Source organism: Coenobita brevimanus, chromosome 61 (assembly GCF_032717465.1).
Source record: "Coenobita brevimanus isolate Jiangsu-jjx chromosome 61, ASM3271746v2, whole genome shotgun sequence".
NCBI classification, from domain to species: Eukaryota; Metazoa; Arthropoda; class Malacostraca; order Decapoda; family Coenobitidae; genus Coenobita; species Coenobita brevimanus.
In genome coordinates, this window is record NC_137014.1 from 6,120,884 (window position 1) to 6,140,407 (window position 19,524).

The following is a 19,524-nucleotide window of genomic DNA, read 5'->3' on the forward strand; positions in this document are numbered from 1 at the left end:
GGGGGGAATGAATGTATTTTCGCAGTACTTGATTTTTGGGGGTTTATATATTTTCATGTAATAAAACACACACACACACACACACACACACACACACACACACACACACACACACACACACACACACACACACACACACACACACACACACACACACACACACACACACACACACACACACACACACACACACACACACACACACACACACACACACACACACACACACACACACACAGAAAACAGGGATTGAAAATGGGACAAAGATGATCACTATAAAAAGGAAGGAGTGACATAGAATAATGGTAAGACGTAAAGACTACTGAGACGCTAAAAGAAGCAAGTGACAGTCCATTGAAAGTGAAGATAGACCTCTAAGTACCTGGAACACAAATTGCTTCTTCATGCAAAAGTTCAGAGGGACTCAGAGACGAGTATGTTCAAGATACACCAAAATCTATCATGGATATCTAACTTCCATTAACCACGATGGCACCCAAACCTTTGACAGTTTTTTTTTTTTAACTATTAGATTTTTAGATTTGGAAATATACTAGGAAACGTTAAAAATTGATTGTTTAACATATCAGTTTGCATAAATACAAACTCCGTCTTCGTTGCTCATTAAGAGTTAGAGTTTACCATTCCATTGCTTTAGAACGTTACGTAAGCCGGTTGACTGACAAGTAGTAGTAATGTCGAGGGTTGTTATACGTTCTGATTAACGTACAACTCTGAGTATTCATGACAGAGCAATCACAAGCGCATCAATACCATTTATATACTGTAAATGAGTGACGTGTATCCACCCCGTCCCCCCGACACACACATACATCACATCCTACACGCCTTCACTCCTACACGCTAATAATACTGACATTCAGGATACAATGTGTCCGTGGCTTCACTCCCTATTACATGCTCCATCTCTTCTCATTTCTTTTGCTGTTTCTCTTCTTCCTGTATACGAGACTGTCATCGTGACTCTAGCGTGGGATCAGGCAGCTAGCATTTATATTTAATGTGTGATATTAATATATGATTTTGACTACAGGGGCACCCAAGTTGTTAAAAGGTTTATAAAAGGCATATCGACCCTCTCCCCCCCCCCTCCATGTCGAAGTCTATCCTCAGCTTACTATTATCGTTCGAAGATAACGAGAGGAAATCCGTTTCAAACTTCACTGGATTCACTGTTTTAACACAGTATCCACCACAGCCTTTCACTACACTGCACAACTCTTTGCATCCCTCACGTCGTCTTTCATATAGCGTGTTCTTCACTCGTTCTCTCGTTTAACTTGCATTAACTTTGTTTTCGTCTTTGTACATGCAATAGTATTTATGCCTATTTTCCTCCTTTGTTTTTTACTTACGTTCTATTGTGTTCCCGGTATTGCCATCTTCTGCTTAACAGTATTGCACGTTGCCCCGTTGACCATTCCATTCCCTGTTTGACCCTCTTCGTCTAGTTTATACACATTCAAATGTTATTTCTCTTTTCTTCCCTCATCCTTTACTTTTGCTAAAATCAACTCAGCCTCCTCATCTGTTTCCTCCTCTTTATTTTCTTTCACCAACTTCTCGTCTACAATGAAGAACTGAATTACCAAACCCCAAACTGCTTGAAGGCTGAAAAATCTTGACTGTGGACTTACAAGTTAAACATCGCCCAATTTGTGAGCTGTAATTGTTGTGTACTTGCTATTATAGGTCATTTTTATTATATGGACCCCTGCGAGGTTCATTCTTTGTAAGATAGCTTTCCTTCCCTAAGTCATTGTTTTATAACCGATGTAAATTTTACCTCATGTACGGCTTTCAGCTTGGCCCGTGCAAACCACTGTGCGTTATAAGAGGTCTGCAGCTGGGCAAGGGATATGGAATTAATCACTGGGTTTAGGAGTGATACTGTATACTCGTATGACAAGTAAAAGTCTAAGAAAGATCCTACTCCTATACTACATATTCCCGATAAGCGGAGAAAGAAACGAAGCGATCCTGTTAATTACGAACGTTAACAGTTTTAATCCCAGACCAACAGAACGTAACCTAAATGTGAAGATAACATTCGTTCTTAAGTCTGGTGCCTTATAGTTAATTTCGCGGAATATAGATATCATGAATGAAATGCTCTTAGGTATAACTAGCTGTTTCTCATATACTTGTCAAAATCTGTGAATGGGAAGTCCCATAAATTTTATCCCTATTCTTTGCCAGAGAAAATAAGTACGAAAAGAAACAGAGGTGAAAAAATTGCAATACGGACAACACACACACACACACACACACACACACACACACACACACACACACACACACACACACAGGTGGAGGGAAAACATTATAGTCAGGGTACGAAGGGGAGAGACCACCATCCACAGCCCATTAACATGAATCGATGGTCGTCTCCCTCCCCATCTTAGGCCTCTAGATGCCTTAACTTTTTTCTTTGGTATTTTTTCCCAGGAATCCTCATTTTTTCCACACAACCACCTCACATTTTCCATTATTTCTCTCTCTCTCTCTCTCTCTCTCTCTCTCTCTCTCTCTCTCTCTCTCTCTCTCTTCCTCAGTCTTCCTCTCCTCCTTTTATTGACGTTATTCCCTTGCTCACTATCTCTCTTCTCCTTCTCATTTCAGCATTATTTTCTTCATCCTTTTCACTTCTCCTTTATACCTCCTTGTTTCTCCTCTCGTTTTATCTCCATTTCACTCTCCTTCATTCTTACATTTGGTCTCCTCTAGTTCACTCCTCTCTCCTTATTGTCCTCGTAAATTTCCTTCTTCTTCTATTATCTCCTTTATGGCTGTCCTCCTTCTCCAGTGAGCCTTACCTGCGACACTATCTCGTCGTTATTAGCACTGACTCACCTGGACAGACAGGAGTTTAAATCTATCTTCTTCTTCATCTCCTCCCCGTTCTCTCTCTCCCTCTACAATGAAATAAATCCAGTTAAGCTTCTCTAAAAGCAACTGCATGAGAGAGAGAGAGAGAGAGAGAGAGAGAGAGCGCAAAGAGTACGTAGGGACGTGACATGAAGGGGAACGTAGTGGATGTCAAGCAGTGGTGTATCCCGGTAAAAGAGAGACAAGAAATCGTATTCCATGAGAGCATACTGTACCTGTCCTGAAACCACATGCGGGGGACCTATCATCCTCCAGAAAAATGTTGAATTACTAACTAGAAAGTCCAGCAGCAAGTTATCCACACAAGGCACGTCCAGCAGATGACAAAATAAGCCACTTGTTACCAGAAGACTCACCCACCATAGCCGCATTCTTTGTAAATTATCTTTAAGTTCTCGGTCGTATGTCTTAAAGATTTTCTGTGGCATTTTAACTTTCGTGATCGGCGTGGCCATCTAGTGAATTCCATAAAATGTCCATATTGTTTGTCCAGGTGGGGGCATGGGATGAGACCGATGGTGGGTTTATATTATTCACATTATCCGTATTATATACATCCATTGTGAGACACGTACTGGTTACTTCACATTTTCTCAGCGTAATATTAGAGCCACTGATCACACAGTTCATGTATCATCCACAACTGCTGACGCTACAGAACACTTAAGTATAACAAAAAGCGTTGGGTGGGACAAAGGGTTCGTGTTCTGGAAGGCTAAAGAAGATCACTCACACCTCTCCCTTAACGAATTATTTTTGGATGTGGTTGGTTAACATCTTTGTGTACATTATTTAGGCAGAGTACGGCAAAACTGGAAGGATTTATGTAACACAGAAGAATACAGTACGACGTAAGAAACAAAATAAATCGCTTAGAAAAGGGTGTTGGGGAGCTTCCTCAACCGACGAGTATACAGGTCTTTACATCTCTGCTAAGTTTTATGACAATAGACCTTAAAATAGTTCACCTGAAGAACGAGGCATGGCTCGTTGGTAAAAACTATGTTATGTTTGCTACCTATGTAATTATGTAGTGTATCATATTACTCTATATCGGGAGAGAGAGAGAGAGAGAGAGAGAGAGAGAGAGAGAGAGAGAGAGAGAGAGAGAGAGTGTATCATATTACTCTATATCGGGAGAGAGAGAGAGAGAGAGAGAGAGAGAGAGAGAGAGAGAGATCTTACTCTCCACTCCAAACTTGGAGATAAAATATTCTCCTTAATGGCTTGGTTAAGAGAGGAGAGAAATGAAACAGAGAGAGAGAGAGAGAGTGAGAGAGAGAGAGAGAGGTCTTACTTTCCACTCCAAACTTTGAGATAAAATACTCTCCTTGATGGTTTGGTTAAGAGAGGAGCGAAATGAAAGAGAGAGAGAGAGAGAGAGAGAGAGAGAGAGAGAGAGAGAGAGAGAGAGAGAGAGAGAGAGAGAGAGAGAGAATAGAAGGGAGGGATAAAAGAGGAGGCCGGAACGAAAACAAGAGGGGGAAGGGAAAACATAGAAAAGGAAGAGAGAATTTCTTTTTTTACGTAGCAGAGACATAAAAAACATTAACAAAAATATTAGTCCTTGGGTGGAGGGAAGGAGTGAGTAGAGGAAGAAGCCAGAGTAGAAACGAAGACTTATTCTCTCTCTCTCTCTCTCTCTCTCTGAAACTTCGAAACTACTAAAATAATAAATTCTTGATATTAATTGTTTTTGAGAGGTATGACGTAAAAATCTGGAATACCTACTGTACATAAGCAGTGCACAAAATACGCAGCGCATTAGAGATGTGTTATGTGTTGGAACTTAATCTGTTGTGTTTAGACTATCGTGTGGGTGAGAGACCCTGGTGTTGGGGAAAAGTGTGTAAGGTGGAAGAAGTGGATAGAATAAGAAATATTGTTATTCGTGAGTGATGCGAAAGTCCGTTGAGAACACAGCTGAAGAGAAGGTGCTTGAGAAGAATGAGTATAACTTGAGTTTTAAAATTAAATTTTAAGGTTAAGAAGAAAATGAATAAATTTAGAAAGTTACTGTGCGAGAAAGAGAGGTATGGAAACTGATGAAGCTAGGAAACTGACAATGGGTAAATATGGCTGGACCAATTTTCTACGGAGTGCATGACAAAGGTTTGACACACATTTTTTTAACTTGCCAGTCGCAGGGTTGTTTCTGCCTGAGAGACAGTTATGAGGCTGCGTGTGGAAAGGTGTTTGTATGTGGTAGAGCCAATATTCCAGGGGTTTGGATGATGAATTAAAGGCTATGCAGCCCATGGGGATCATGTTGACTAGTTATCCTATCATATTCATTCCTTTTACTTGCATTCTGGACCCTGCCTCATCCCACCTGAAAGTGGGAAAATGAGTCTGGATGATGATGATGATGATGGCGTGTGTATATTGTTGCTAGATTTCTGAAAAGAACAGGTCTCTGTACACAGCAAGAAATAATGTTGCAAACTGAAAGCTAAAATTATGCTTCATATCAAATAAACAATAATGAAAAGACTGTAAAGAGATTAGAGATGTCACAGTGAATATACCACCAGTGTAAATAAGTTATTGGTGGGGTGACGGTGCAAGTTGGAGTGTTCGCACGAGTTGTGTGTCGATTAGGGCCGGGTGTTGGCAGGGGCGGGAATATTTAAACTGGTACCTTTATCTCTTCCGGTATTACCCATTTCTTAAATTTTTATCAGCGTCGCGAAAAGAACTTATTAAAATGGGTATGACCCACGCCGTGGAAAGGATAAGTTTCAAAATCAGTATAAAATTCGAGACTCTGCAACTTTTACAAGTATCTGGACATTTGTTCAAAACTTTAAAGCTCGATTTTCCTCCACTTTGAAAGAAATTTGGAAAGCACCTTCTCCTCCACCTCTCTCTCCTCCTTGATTTTACTTTTATTTTTTTCGTTTTATTTTTCCTTACTCCGTTCACTGTTCTTCATCCTTATTATTATTCTTACTATTTTTTTTTTTTATCATTCTTCTTACTGACTACAAAGTGCCTTCCGTTGACCAAATTACATTAACCTCCCAGCACTCCATATCCTCTAACACAAATTCTGCATCCTTCTCTTCCCCCTTTACTTACACTTCATTCACTGTAGCTTCCTATTGACTATGGCTTTCTCTTCTATCTCATGTTTTACAATCTCTCACACAAGTGATTTCCTTCACGTTTCTCTCTCGCTTCTTCTTTACTTGCACATCACTCCTCACTTTTCTTTCAATGTGCATTTCTTCATAGCACATTCCTGTCTCTCTTTCCCATGCCTGTCCTCCCTCTGAGCTTTTCACTTGTACTTCTTTGGTTTTTCCTTCAGTTCACAAATTCCTTCTCGTTCATAGGTCTACTTTCCTTCATTTTTCTTTTTATGTTCATTACATAGTGATTTCCTCTTTCCCTCGCTTACCACTAGCCTCATGCTTTTTGTTCTACTTGTCTATCCACTTATGTCACTCACCACAGTTCATACTATTTTGTGGTCTACCTGACTTCTCCCATCCATCACAGCAGCATCAAAACGGCCAGTAACTCAGTAGTTGTGTGTGTTTCTTTATCCTACAACTTTCCTTTCTCCCATCCTTCTTAATAATTGCCTCCCTGTCACACTCCCTGAGCGTCCCCTCTTCCAAGCGGGTTGACTGACCTGCTTCCTGGAAACAAACAGGACTCCCTCACCACCTTCCAGCAATGCACCACCCGGAATCCTGGTGTGCTGGAAGGTCTCTTGAATGGCTTCCCGCCATTCCAGCTTTCCAGTCACTGTCTCTGAAACGTGAGACCGGAAGTGGAAGCTGTCTGAGATCGATGCCAGACCAAGAGGGCTTGAATATGTCAAAGGAAGGCAGACTTAGAAGGAGACGACTAGGAGAGAAGAGAGAAACCGTATTAGAAACAACTACAAGGTAAAGGATGATGGAAGGAAATATGCAAGATGAGGTACAGAAGACTCATCATCGCTCCTAGAGAATACAGCACAGACAAGTGAAAATAATTAAAAGTACTGAAGACATCAGGAGAAACACGTTAAAGGAAAGTTCCATGTATGATATCTCAGACGTCAATTGGTTCTATTGAAGTATATTGGAGTTTTTGTTGAGATATTACAAGATCCGGAGGAGAGAATGAAAGAATTTAAAAGAGTAAATAAATATATAAGGCAGAGAAGCACGGGCAAGGAAGGAGTATGCTGAAAGGAAAATGAAGAAGAACTAGTGAATTACAAATTTTCGAAGAAGAAACTAGAAATCCAGCGGTAGATACAAAGCGGCATAGCATAATTTGTGATAACAGTACACTCAGACACCTTAATCTCGGTGAGGTAACAACATACACTTGTCTCAGTTTCATTATCAATGTGTCTATGCATCAAAAGCAATACTAAAATAGAATAAATAAAGACCAGAGATGACTCTCAAAACAACATCGATATCAGGTGGCAAAATAGATATGGGGTAGATAATTGCAAAGTGTCTGGCAGTAATTTTCCCTCAAAGAACCTTTAAATACCTATTTTCCCCCCTCCTCCTCCTTCTCCATCCCCAGTATCTCACTTTTTTTCTCCCTTATCTTTACCCATATTTTGCTGTTGCTGTTGTTGCCGTTTTTTCTGCTACTCCACAGAACTCTCAGGTAGAAAAATCTTCTTTCATCCCTCCTTCACCCTCTGCATACCGACTAAAGTCATTATTGCCATGGTCTCTCTCTCTCTCTCTCTCTCTCTCTCTCTCTTGCACAAGCCGGGAAATGATTACTCGTACTCTAGTTGAGACGTTTATCGGCTGAACACCGGCTCAAGATCAGAGACCAGGTGTATTTACTAAGCTGTGACCCTTTCTAGAAGGCTCCCTATCGGTGATGATATGTGAAAAACCATTATGTGCGATGTCAACCCGTAACAATTTACTAACAAGGAAAAGGAGGTATGATGATTGGTTAAAAATGAGGCATGATGATTGGTTGAGCCTTAGGATCGTTCCCCAAAGAATGCTGAAGCCTACCCTAGCAAGAATGAGCTATTGTGACCACACTCTTAAGGAAATGATTGGAAAGCGATACTATCCCTGCTGTCATCAGCAGAGGTGAGGAGGCGTGGCTACATGAGTATTTAAAGGATAGTCAGAGGTGGAAGAGACCCAGGCTCTCCGGTCCAGCCTCTTCCAAGCCACTCTCCCTAGCTAGATTTATTTCGTGTCGTAGTGTAAGAAATATTCCAAGACATCATATCGTAAGTTAAGAGTTTTTATTTATGCTCACGTGCATAGAGCACTCTGGTAACGTAATTGTTCCCATTTAGTCTGTACCCCATCCGCAGAAATGTCGGATTGAATTTGTTTTAGTTTGTAAGTTGTTCTAGTTAGGTCAAGAGTTTAATGTCGAGTCCTCTGTTAATATATAAAAGAAACTAGTTATGTTATTAAGTCTACAAAGATCTTAAAAGTATAGTTATTTGTCTAAATTTTCTTTTACCTCCCCATGAGACGTCATTTGCTTTGATATGGACCTCTAGAAACAGATCTCCCTGCATGGTCCATAAGAATATTCATATGCAGAAGCTAACAGATTAATCTTTTTATGACCTAGCAAGCAATATTGGTCATTTCAGATACCATCGGACCTCTCCTGAGTTGTCCTTTTTCTATCGACCGTACATACGGTTTTGTGAGGATTATTATTCTGTTAAACAATAGCCACCGACTTTATTTATACCCGACCGGCACATCATACTGAAATACCTTATACACTTAAATACTATTTCTGAAGTCAATAATGATAAATTCATGGAATATCATATTAATTTCCATGGGAATACATTATCAAGTGGAAGCACGTAACATTTGTGTGGGACCCTTCTGTAGATATTGGACAGCCTGCAGGACCTCTAAAACTGGCTTATTTGGTTATGGCCAGAATTGAATTCATTTAACAAGTATCAGTTCCAGTATAAAGTTTGGTGGCTTTCTGGCAAGAGCTAACTTTTTCTTTTTTTTCTACCAGTAGACGCTGGTCTTTTGCACACCCATCATTTTAACCGTTTCTAGACAGTCTAACCTTTTTTCTCCTATCTGAACAAACCATTTTCGTCCACACCAACTGACGTCTTTACCCACACAAATTGACGTTATTGACTGACACCAGTGAACCTTCATTTTTTTCAGCCCTTCTGACCTTTTTCGTTCACGTCATCTGACACTTTTTAACAACCAGTGAACCTTTTCATGGCACTTAGTAGAGTAACACCTTCGCGAGGAGGTAGGGGTTGGGGAGGAAAATATTTGTGTTGCATAGGCGAGCAAGCAGGGGGAAGATGAAAAAAATAAATAAATGAGTGCGTGACGGAGGGAAAGTGACAAGGAAAAATAGATACAGTAGCAGGAAGAAAGAAGAGGTGAAGAGAGAAGACAAAAGAAAAGTAAGAGTGGCCGATGAAAAGAACAGTCTGATGCAGAGGTGTTGTGAGTGGAGAGAAAGAGAAAATAAATGTTGTGTGGATTGTGAAAATACTGAGAGAGAGAGAGAGAGAGAGAGAGAGAGAGAGAGAGAGAGAGAGAGAGAGAGAGAGAGAATTACATTTGTTGCCTTTCAACGTGAGTGAGCGATTATAATGAGAAGACACCGCCTCAGGAGGAGGAACAGTCAGAGGGATAAATGAGGTAATGGCAGAGGAGAGACAATAAGAATATTGCAGAGCGGAGTAGTTAAGAGAAATTCACAAAATAAGGAGTAGGAAATTGGAACACAATAAGACGAGAAGACAATGAGGAAGAGAAAATGAGAGAAGTAAGGAGGGAAGGAGAGCAAGAGGGAGGAATAAAGGAGTGGAGTGTGAGAAAGAAACAGAGAAACAGGCTTAATAACATTTACAAGTGAAAGCAAGATGATCTCCATACAGCATCAGAACAATGAAATGCTTCTGTACAAATTTCCATGATCGTGAATGAACATATTAATAACATGATCTATCCATTAGAGTATTTGTAGGGTTTGGCGATTGGCCCCATAAATCCACCTAAATGAACTAAAAAAGTGTCTGGGTCTGTTAGCTCAAGGAAGGAGTGTGCCAGGATTGAAGCAAGCTAGTGAAGAAACAAAAAGAATTCTCCTAAGCTGAGAAAGCGTTAAGAAGAAAGAAGAAAGAAACGACGGAAACAAATGAACCCTTTGGTGTGGAGACCTAAAAACGGTTATGGTGATGGGGGGATAGAGGGATAATTTGAAGATTTTAATGAGGAAGGAAAGTGCTGGAAAGAGGAGACGAGATGAAGCATGATGAAAGAGACCACTGATTTTAATGAAATGTCTTTTGATGGTCCACTTTCTTTTTCACACCCTCAATCATTTCGTGCATCCTGCTAAAATGTACCCTTCCTCTCTGTCTGTCTGTCTGTCTGTCTGCCTGTCTGTCTGTCTGTCTGTCTGTCTGTCTGTCTCTCTCTCTCTCTCTCTCTCTCTCTCTCTCTCTCTCATAGTTTTCATCTTATTTCTTGCACCAGAAATAATGAACTATGAACCCCTTCTTTACTTTTTGTACATGCTTATACTGTGAAACCTCACCAAGATACGTGAAAATCCTCGTACATAAAATAAAAACATTCACTGCTCGAACTCGTCGAGAAATTCCTTCCATAATCTGGCTTAGCTCACCAGTTACCGAGTCATTCCCTTTCTTTCCTCCGTTTTAGTAAAGAGAGACAGATAGATAAACAGATAGATAGATTAATAGATAGAGAGGGGGGGCGAAGGAGAAGGGATACTAAATTGAAAACACAAAGAACATAGAGGACAAGCAAAGGTAGCGGTACGAGGAAACTGTATGGGGGAGAGGTGAGGCAGAGATTGACATTTGGCATCCAGAACTTGTAATATATTCAGGTACGATTGCTCGGGCGTGAGTGCCAAAATGTTACATATCCCTGCAACTACATTCATTGTATCATTAACAGTAAAAGACATCATATTCACTAAGGAAAAGCTTATATAATGTATAAGTCTATCTACTATATCACACGTTTCAGAGAGACATACCATTCCGTATGCTATCACGCAAGCTCCCTCACCCACCTTGTGTGTGTGTGTTTTTTTTTTTCACGAACAATAACACTTTCACACAACTTCACACACATTCACACAGCATCACACACTTGCACAACTCTACACACCCTCAGGAAAAGCTTACATACTCTCGCAATCTTCCAGTAGTCTGGGTAACTTACACATACTCGAAAAATTTTGCGGACATTACGCTCGCTATTGAAGCGTCACCCAAAACATGGGCCTAACACTTACCCCTACATATATGACATTGTAACACTTTCTCACGCAGATATATACAGCCGCACGTACCCTCTCTCAACATTACACAGTCCTGCACAGTCGCTTACATCCTCGACATCCTTTACTTAGCGTTCCATCAGTTCACTCCTCCACATATCCCACTTCTTCACACACAACGCTAAATATCCATACCTCTCCTCACACATCATACTCTCTCACACCCGACACAAAGCATACTCACACTTCTTCACACAGCCAAAATTAAACTTCACACTTCTTCACGGACACAATGTCATACTTCCTCATACAACATTTCTCTCTGTCACACAGCTTTGTACTCACTCACACTCTCCAATACAACCTCACGAAAAAAAAAAAAAAGTTGCGTTTTGCCAAGCTATGATCATGACGACGAAGTCTCGTATAATCCTTGTTGTGTATAGCGGGTTCTTTGTTATGGGTTAATTTCAGGTCTTGCAGCCGCTCTGGTAGATTGTGATCCATTCATCGGGAAGTATTTGGGTTTATATTATTTCTTTAACATATAAAGGATTAACTGGTACTTCTTTTTGCTTTTCCATTCTATCTTACCTCCCTACCTACTTGCGATCCTAGCTACTGCCAACTTCCCTGCCAACCCCTTTACCTACCTCTCATTCCACCTCCCTACCTTACTGCCAACCTGTGTAACTACCTACCCCCCCTACTTTCCTCCCTGTCTGCTTTCCTGGCCTCCGTCATTACCTAACTACCTCTCTGTCTACCAACCTTCCGACCTACAACCCTGCTGACCTTCCCACCCAACTCCCTGCCCACATTCCTTCTGCCTACCTACCTAAATTCTTTCCTGTCTCACTAACACCTTCCTACTTACCTACCAACCTATCTTCCTGCCAACCTTAGAAGAACCTCACTACCTATCTCTTTGCATACCTCCACTGTCGAATGAGGGAACGACATAGGAGTGAATTTACTTTTTTGGTAATTTGTTGGTTTGTACTGGGAAATATCAAAATTATAATAAAACCATAAATTACTACCTTATTAACGCCCTTTCTAACAGTACTGATGTTGAACCTTTACACCTACAAATGAAAATGTTTGCTATATGGTCATTTTTTTTTTTTAAGCCTAGGGTTGCTCTGAGTATGTTGATCACTCGTGTCATGACACGGGCACTCCAAGAGGAAAGGACTCATTTGACACCTTATTCTTCAAAAGTGGCCCATTATTTCGGCCTCTAGAACGCGAGAAATCGAGCAGATGGAAAACTAATCCCTGTTCAAGCTTGCAAAGTCCTAGACTTGGTCCTCGAGAACACCTATACAATACACATTCTCTCCCCTTCCCACTCTTTCTGTCGTCAGCTATCTTACCCTCAGGCCTGTATCAGTTTATCCGGGGACTTGGAGTCTTAACACCATTTTTTTTATTTTTTTATACAGCAGTACCACAATTCTTTAATTTCTCTCTCTCTCTCTCTCTCTCTCTCTCTCTCTCTCTCTCTATGAGGTGCCACTTATCATTGGCCTCCCGTCTGTCTCGGCAGCGCCTACACAACACTCACACACCAATTTACTTATGTCAGTCATTTCACGTTCCTCCTTTTCCCACATGATTGTCTTGTATCGTCTCTCTTGACATCTCTCCCATTCCCCCCCTTCTCTCTCTTACACCATCGAAAATCATTATTTTCCATTTAGTTAATCAATCTGTATCTTGTTTTCTCCTTAATATTGCCACTCAGATTCCTTCATCCTCATTGTACAGTGCCTTTATCTTTCTCCATTTCACTCTTAAAATTCTCTTTCACTTTCATTCTCCTTTCCTCCTTTTTCCTCTCTACTCATCCATCCTCCCAACCTCTCTTACTTCCCTCCTTTGCCTCTATCGATCCCCTCTATCTTCCTTTTCACCCTTTCTCTCTCTCTACTTAGTGATTCTGGTACCATTCATTTTCCCTGCCTCTTTCATCACAACCTGTGCGTTCTTCCACAATCTGTCTTAAAGCACTGTTGAAAAGTCCTTTTTCTTTTTCTTAATTAAAGCTTTTGGGCCCTTTAGATGACCTTTTTTGCCCTGGCTATACTAACCGTACTTCATTCTCTGTTTTTATTCATCCTCACTCGCGTCATTCAGTGCCACTCAGTCCACGTTCTTTCGAGTCATTTTGTACCAAGTGCATCGTTTTGTGTAATTTCGTCTTTATCTATGTTTTCGTTTATTATCCTTTTCATATTATCCAGTCTCTAAGTGTTTTTCCTCTGTGTGTGCTTCCCTCTCTCTGTCTTCCTTTCTTCTGTATTTTTCCATCTTCCCTACGTTTCCTTTTGCATTCCAACCATTTTTTTTTTTATTTTTTCTTCCCCCCTGGTCTCTCAATTTTCTCGCTCCCTCCCTTCCCTTTTTCTCGCCCTCCGCCTAGCTGGCTCACTTCATTTGGTTCACCACTTGTTTGTTTAGAGAGACAGACAGACAGACAAAGAGAGAGAGAGTACCTAAAGGTACTGCACTATTATTATTTTATCATTAGTAGCAGTAGTAGTAGTAGAAGCAGTAGCAGTAGTAGTAGTTGTAGTAGCAGTAGTTGTACTAATAGTAGTAATAGTAGTTGTAGTAGTAGTAGTAATACTAGTAGTAGTAGTAATAGTAATATTAGTGGCGGTAGTAGCAGTAACAGCAGTGGTGGTAATAATAGTGGTAGCAGTAGTAGTAGTAGTGGTAGCAGTAGTTGTAAAGAGAAAAACGAGAAATCAACTAATGGCTGCAAAAATTCTTCCTTCTGACAGAATATATGCAAGAACATGAATAACAAGATGAGAGTGAAGAAAATACAGTGAGAGCGACGGATGGCACAAAGCAAGAGGAGTTTAGTGAAAATTTAGCGTAGGCGCTGTGAGATTAATGAATTCACTCGGGCACAATAACGGCATATAATAATCTTTACTGGTTATAGTCACTGATATATTCACCAGAGCAATACTATTTGATGAAAATAATCACCGGTGGTATTAAATCGATGTGAAAGCATTATGTTGGTTCTTAATGGGTCTCAGTATAGACGAGAGAATGAGTACGATGTGATAGAAAATAGTCACAGTCTCTCTCTCTCTCTCTCTCTCTCTCTCTCTCTCTCTCTAAATTCGTATACATACCAGTATTAAAGTTTTGCTTGTGTAATACCTACTGTAGATGACCTGTTTTTGCCACTGATGTCTAAACTATTCTGCTTTCACTCTGTTTTCACTCTTCCTCACTCACGTCACTCAGTATTACTCAGTCCACTGTCTTCCGTTTCGTACCCAACTCCATTTCTTTCTTTTTTTTACCAGTCAGTTTACCCTTCTCCCTTTTCGTTTACTCAGCTATGTATGTTTTTGTCTCCTCTTCCATTTATGCTTCCCTTGTTCCCCTTCATTCTTCAGTTTTCTTCGTATTTTCATTTGCATTCCAACTCCTTTTTCTTTTATTTCTTCTTCCCTCCTGGTGTACCCTTTGCCTCGTCCGCTCTGTTCCCTCTCGCTGCCTCGCCCTTCGCCTCGCTGGCTCGCTGCGTTTGGTACACTCCCTGTTGGTTGGTTTTGTGTGAGAGAGAGAGAGAGAGAGAGAGAGAGAGAGAGAGAGAGAGAGAGAAAACATGTTTTCCTTTAAGTGTACATCACATAAACGGAGGTGTATCGATAAAGTCAGAGCAACATATACGAATACTTTACCAAGTGATATAGTTACCAGATATAAACTTTAGTGTTCATGTTGATCTAAAATGGGTTTTGTCACAAATTTTAGTGAAATTAGAAATCGAAGTCTTATCAGTTGAGAAAGAGTGACAACAACTTTTACTACTACTGCTACAACTTCTGCCACTACTACTACTACTACTGCTGCTGCTGCTACTAGCAGCAGCAGCAGCAAGATCACCACAAACAACAAGTTAAGGCCACCCAGAGAGCTCATATTTCTACACACGACAATAGCAGCAACTCAGATCACCATAAATTGATCAGTTTTTCCTTGACTCATGAACAACTTATCCATAAATTTCACTAAAATTCATCAGTAATATATATATATATATATATATATACTGATGCAAAAATTTTAGTTCGTGTCCAGCCATTATATGCTCAGTAAAGTGGTCAGTTATTTGTTTATATAAAATAAAGGACTACATTGTATAAACAGGTGGGTATTGGGAGCTCCACAAGCGAAGAAGGGTTAGTAAAGGAACCAATCATGGAAGATAGCACAGACACCATCAATTCAGGGATTTATTTACAGAACTGACAGCCAGTAAAACATACTGGCAAAGTAGAAAGATCTAACATCAGACTGGAGTACAGAAAAAGGAAGACGCAAAACAAGCATTCAATCAGGTACCAAGAGGCACCATCACGGCGCCACTCAGAATGCCGGATGTGCCCGGTGAATAGCGGCTGATGAGAGATAGACAGACAGACAGACAGTTGAGTATTGTAAGGAACGAGGACCGACTGAGGGAGGGGGGGGAGGGAGGGAGGTGCCAGACTGGAGGGAAAGAAGAAACCTTAGTAGTTTATGGGAGAAAAACGAAAGGTAGGAGAATCAGATAGGCGAGGAAAAGGAGGATATAAAAAACAATACAGAGGAAATCATACATCAGTAGACTCGCTGGCCCTTTCGAGACCGTTATAAGCTAGGTTTTAACTAACATAACTGCATACGTTAAAACAAGGATTAAAAAGGAAATGGATGAAAGGAAACCGAATGACGTTGGGTCGAGAGAAAAGAAACAGACATGAAACAAAATAAGTGTTACCAGGAAATACGAGAAATGGAAAGGAAATGCAAGGAGGAGAAGAAATGGAATAAAATTGCAAGAGTGAGGAAACGAGGAAATAAGGATCTTTGGGGAAAAGAGCTGAGTAGAAAAAAAAATGTAGGAGTAGGAAAATGAGATGAAGAAAAGAGACAAGTTAAGTGAAAGGAAAGGAAGAGAAAGGGCAGGAAAACGAGAGGAGCTGAGAGAGAGAGAGAGAGAGAGAGAGAGAGAGAGAGAGAGAGAGAGAGAGAGAGAGAGAGAGAGAGGAGTAATTAGAGAAGTAGATGGGGTGAGGGAGAAAAAGGAAATGTGCAAACGGGGGAGAGGAAAGAGTGACGGGGTAAAGGTAGGAAACTGGTGGAGGAAAGGTATGCAATAGGAAGAGAGAAGAGTAAACAGTTCGAAGCAGTGAAGGGAGAAGGGGATAGGAAGAAAGTGAAAGACAAAAGGAGGGACTAGGTGCTGCAAGAGAGAGAAAAGGAAGGACTGTAAGAAGAAGACAGATAAAGGGAATGAGCATTTGAAAGGAGAGGTGAGAGTTAAGGATATGTATATGGAGGACAGAAGGAGGGAGAATGAGGTATAAGTTAGTGTGGGCGGGAGAAATGGCAGGCATGGGAGAGGTAAAGGAAAAAATGGGAAATAAAGGAAAGGCATTGTATGAGGATATGTCAATTAGCAACAATGATGTAAGTAATGAAAGGATTTTTATGGTGATAAAATGGTGAGAAACAGACAAGTCGCGTGGGTGAGAAAAGGGAGCAACTCTAACAAGATGAAATACAAATTAAACTGAATTTTGGCGACACATATACGTGTAAATATTCTGACTCTGCTCTGTTTCACTTTAAGAGACTCGTGCCAGCGGTGAATGCAATAAGGGGAGGTATGAAAGAACAAAGAAGAGAGATAAACAAGAAAATGAGTGGCTATAAAAAAGGAAGAGAAAGGGCAGGAAAACGAGAGGAGCTGAGAGAGAGAGAGAGAGAGAGAGAGAGAGAGAGAGAGAGAGAGAGAGAGAGAGAGAGAGAGAATCATACAAAGGCCTTAAGGAATAGACAGTGGAAGGAGAGGAATCTACTCAAGAAAGCGTTTGATAAGAGTGAGGAGAGGGTATGGAAAGAGCGAAACGAAATGAACGCGACCCACAGAATGATAAAAGGAGAGAAAAGTTAAAATAATGACAATAGATAGCATGAGGGAAAAAAAAGAGAGAAAAGGAACGAGAAAATAACGAAAGGGAAAAGAAAAAGAAGAGGAAGGTTTACGAACTACGTCCAATATACAGGCATTCACCATTGCACGTACCGGTAGTTAGTATTCCCTAAGTCACAATATTTCCCTACAACATGACTCACGATGGTCGATGTTACATTCAGGTCCCAGTTTTGCCATTAAGCGTTCGGGAAAAATGAAAAGTTTTATTTCTAGCATAAACAACAATGTTCTGTATCATCGCTCTTTTTTTTTTCCAATTTTCATAGAGTCTATATAAAAAGCTCGATCTATCCATCTCTTCTATAGTTCCCAGTTCATCACTTTCTTCTCGTCCGTTGTACTTTGTTTTTAAGATCCAGAAATACAGTTTTCATTGATATTACCTGAGTTCATGAAGTTACTAAAAATAGGATTAGCCCAAGCATTTCTCATGCAAATAGGAAAAGCTGCATATATTAATTACAAAAAGCAGCAATCTCTCTCTGTCTCTGTGTGTGTGTCTGTCTGTGTGTATGTCTGTCTGTCTGTCTGTCTGTCTCTCTCTCTCTCTCTCTCTCTCTCTCACACACACACACACACACACACACACACACACACACACACACACACACACATCAATCAATGTTCCCTGTCCCACCACAAACCCACAAAACCTCTGAAGAGCAAAACCAGGCACACACAGACCGGATTGTTATGTTGTTATGATCGCAGCGGTGGGAGTGGGTGAGGGTGAGGATGAAAGGGGATAGGGGAAACAAGTGGGAAGGGATGAGCGAGAGGGTGAGGATGAAAGAGGAAAGGGGAATAAAACAAGAATGAGGTGAGGGTGAGGGTCAGGATCAGGGAGGGTATGGGAAAGAGTGTCTCAGAATGACGCTGAAGGTCGTGTGAGACGGAGATGATGATGAGAAAGGAGGGGGATCCGGTGAACGTGAGAATGATATTCAGAGTGAGAGATTCGTGTGCAACGGGGCGACACTGAGGATAAACTTAGGGCTAGTGTAGAGGTGAATGTGGGGGTGCAGAAAAAAAAAAATGAGTTTAAGACTAAGGTCGGTTGTTAGAATATGGGTGAGGAAAAAAGTATCAAACAATAAGCACAACACCGGTACCACCACAAGCGTAATAAGTACTGTAAAAAGGAGAAGCTGTAGTAAGTGTATATGTAAAATTAAACAGGCGCAATATCATGCAAGCTACAGTATGGTTCACTACATCGCTTTTCTGCTCATGTCTTTTCATTAGTCCGGCATTATTACTGTTCCTTTCTCACACTTTCACCGTTAAACCCCCTCTTCTCTCTCTCTCTCTCTCTCTCTCTGTTTCAGATCCTAAACCTACATGAGGGTCTAGATACTGTGGGAGCACCGTTACCAAACACTGTGAACTCCAGTTGCATTTCGCTCTCTCATAAACTCGTGTAGTGGCCGCCATTTAATGTCATTCTCAGACAGTAAACATGTAGACCAGACCCAGACTGGCTTTACACTATACTCCTTTCTTTCAGCACTACTCCTTATTAAGCATCTAATTTTTATTATAACGACACATTAAGTGCACGAAATGTATTATTTAAGCAATATTAGCAGTGTTTATCTAAAATACTCAAGACGTCAACAACAATCCATTCTAGACTAGACTACCCAGAATTCCAAGTAATTACAGGTTCCTTATCATCATTATACACATGTTACAGGAACCCAATATGACAGTCACGGTAGCCCAATTTGGTCACAGATGTGAGAAATTTGTTCAGTGTTGTAAAAGTTTTCCGTCTCAGAATGAGGTCTTAGTACGACGAATCAAATGCTAATCTGTCCCTGGGCTGTACATAATGGTGCATACCTCTTTATCACAATTGTTCGCCCATGAGCTCATCGTGAACGGGCCCAGCTTATGTGGATGTGCTCCTAGAGATGCGTAAACCCCTTTTTCGGTTAACACTTAGGTGACCCAGTTTACAGTAAAATTGCGACTTATTTCACCTGAGTTTATGTTATGTGGCTAGAAGAGATTGCCAAAGTTCACGTCTAGGAGACAGTTATTTCATCTTAGATTTGGGTAATGTCGGTAGAGAAAATAATTACGCTAAGTTCTACTAACACAGTCCTTCACCAAACTTCGTTTCGTTATTTTTTTTGTCTGAATTATTTCACGCTTTCCTGTTTATTTAACTCATTTCCTTGACAATACATGTCGCTCCCTTCTCGTTGCATCACTCCGACCATTACCCTGGTGATGAGGCCAGATTAAGGAGGTTAGGCTGGACATGGACAGTCGCATCTTCCTTATTGGCGCTGTGAGCTCTGGGGGAGTGGGGGCTTGGGTTT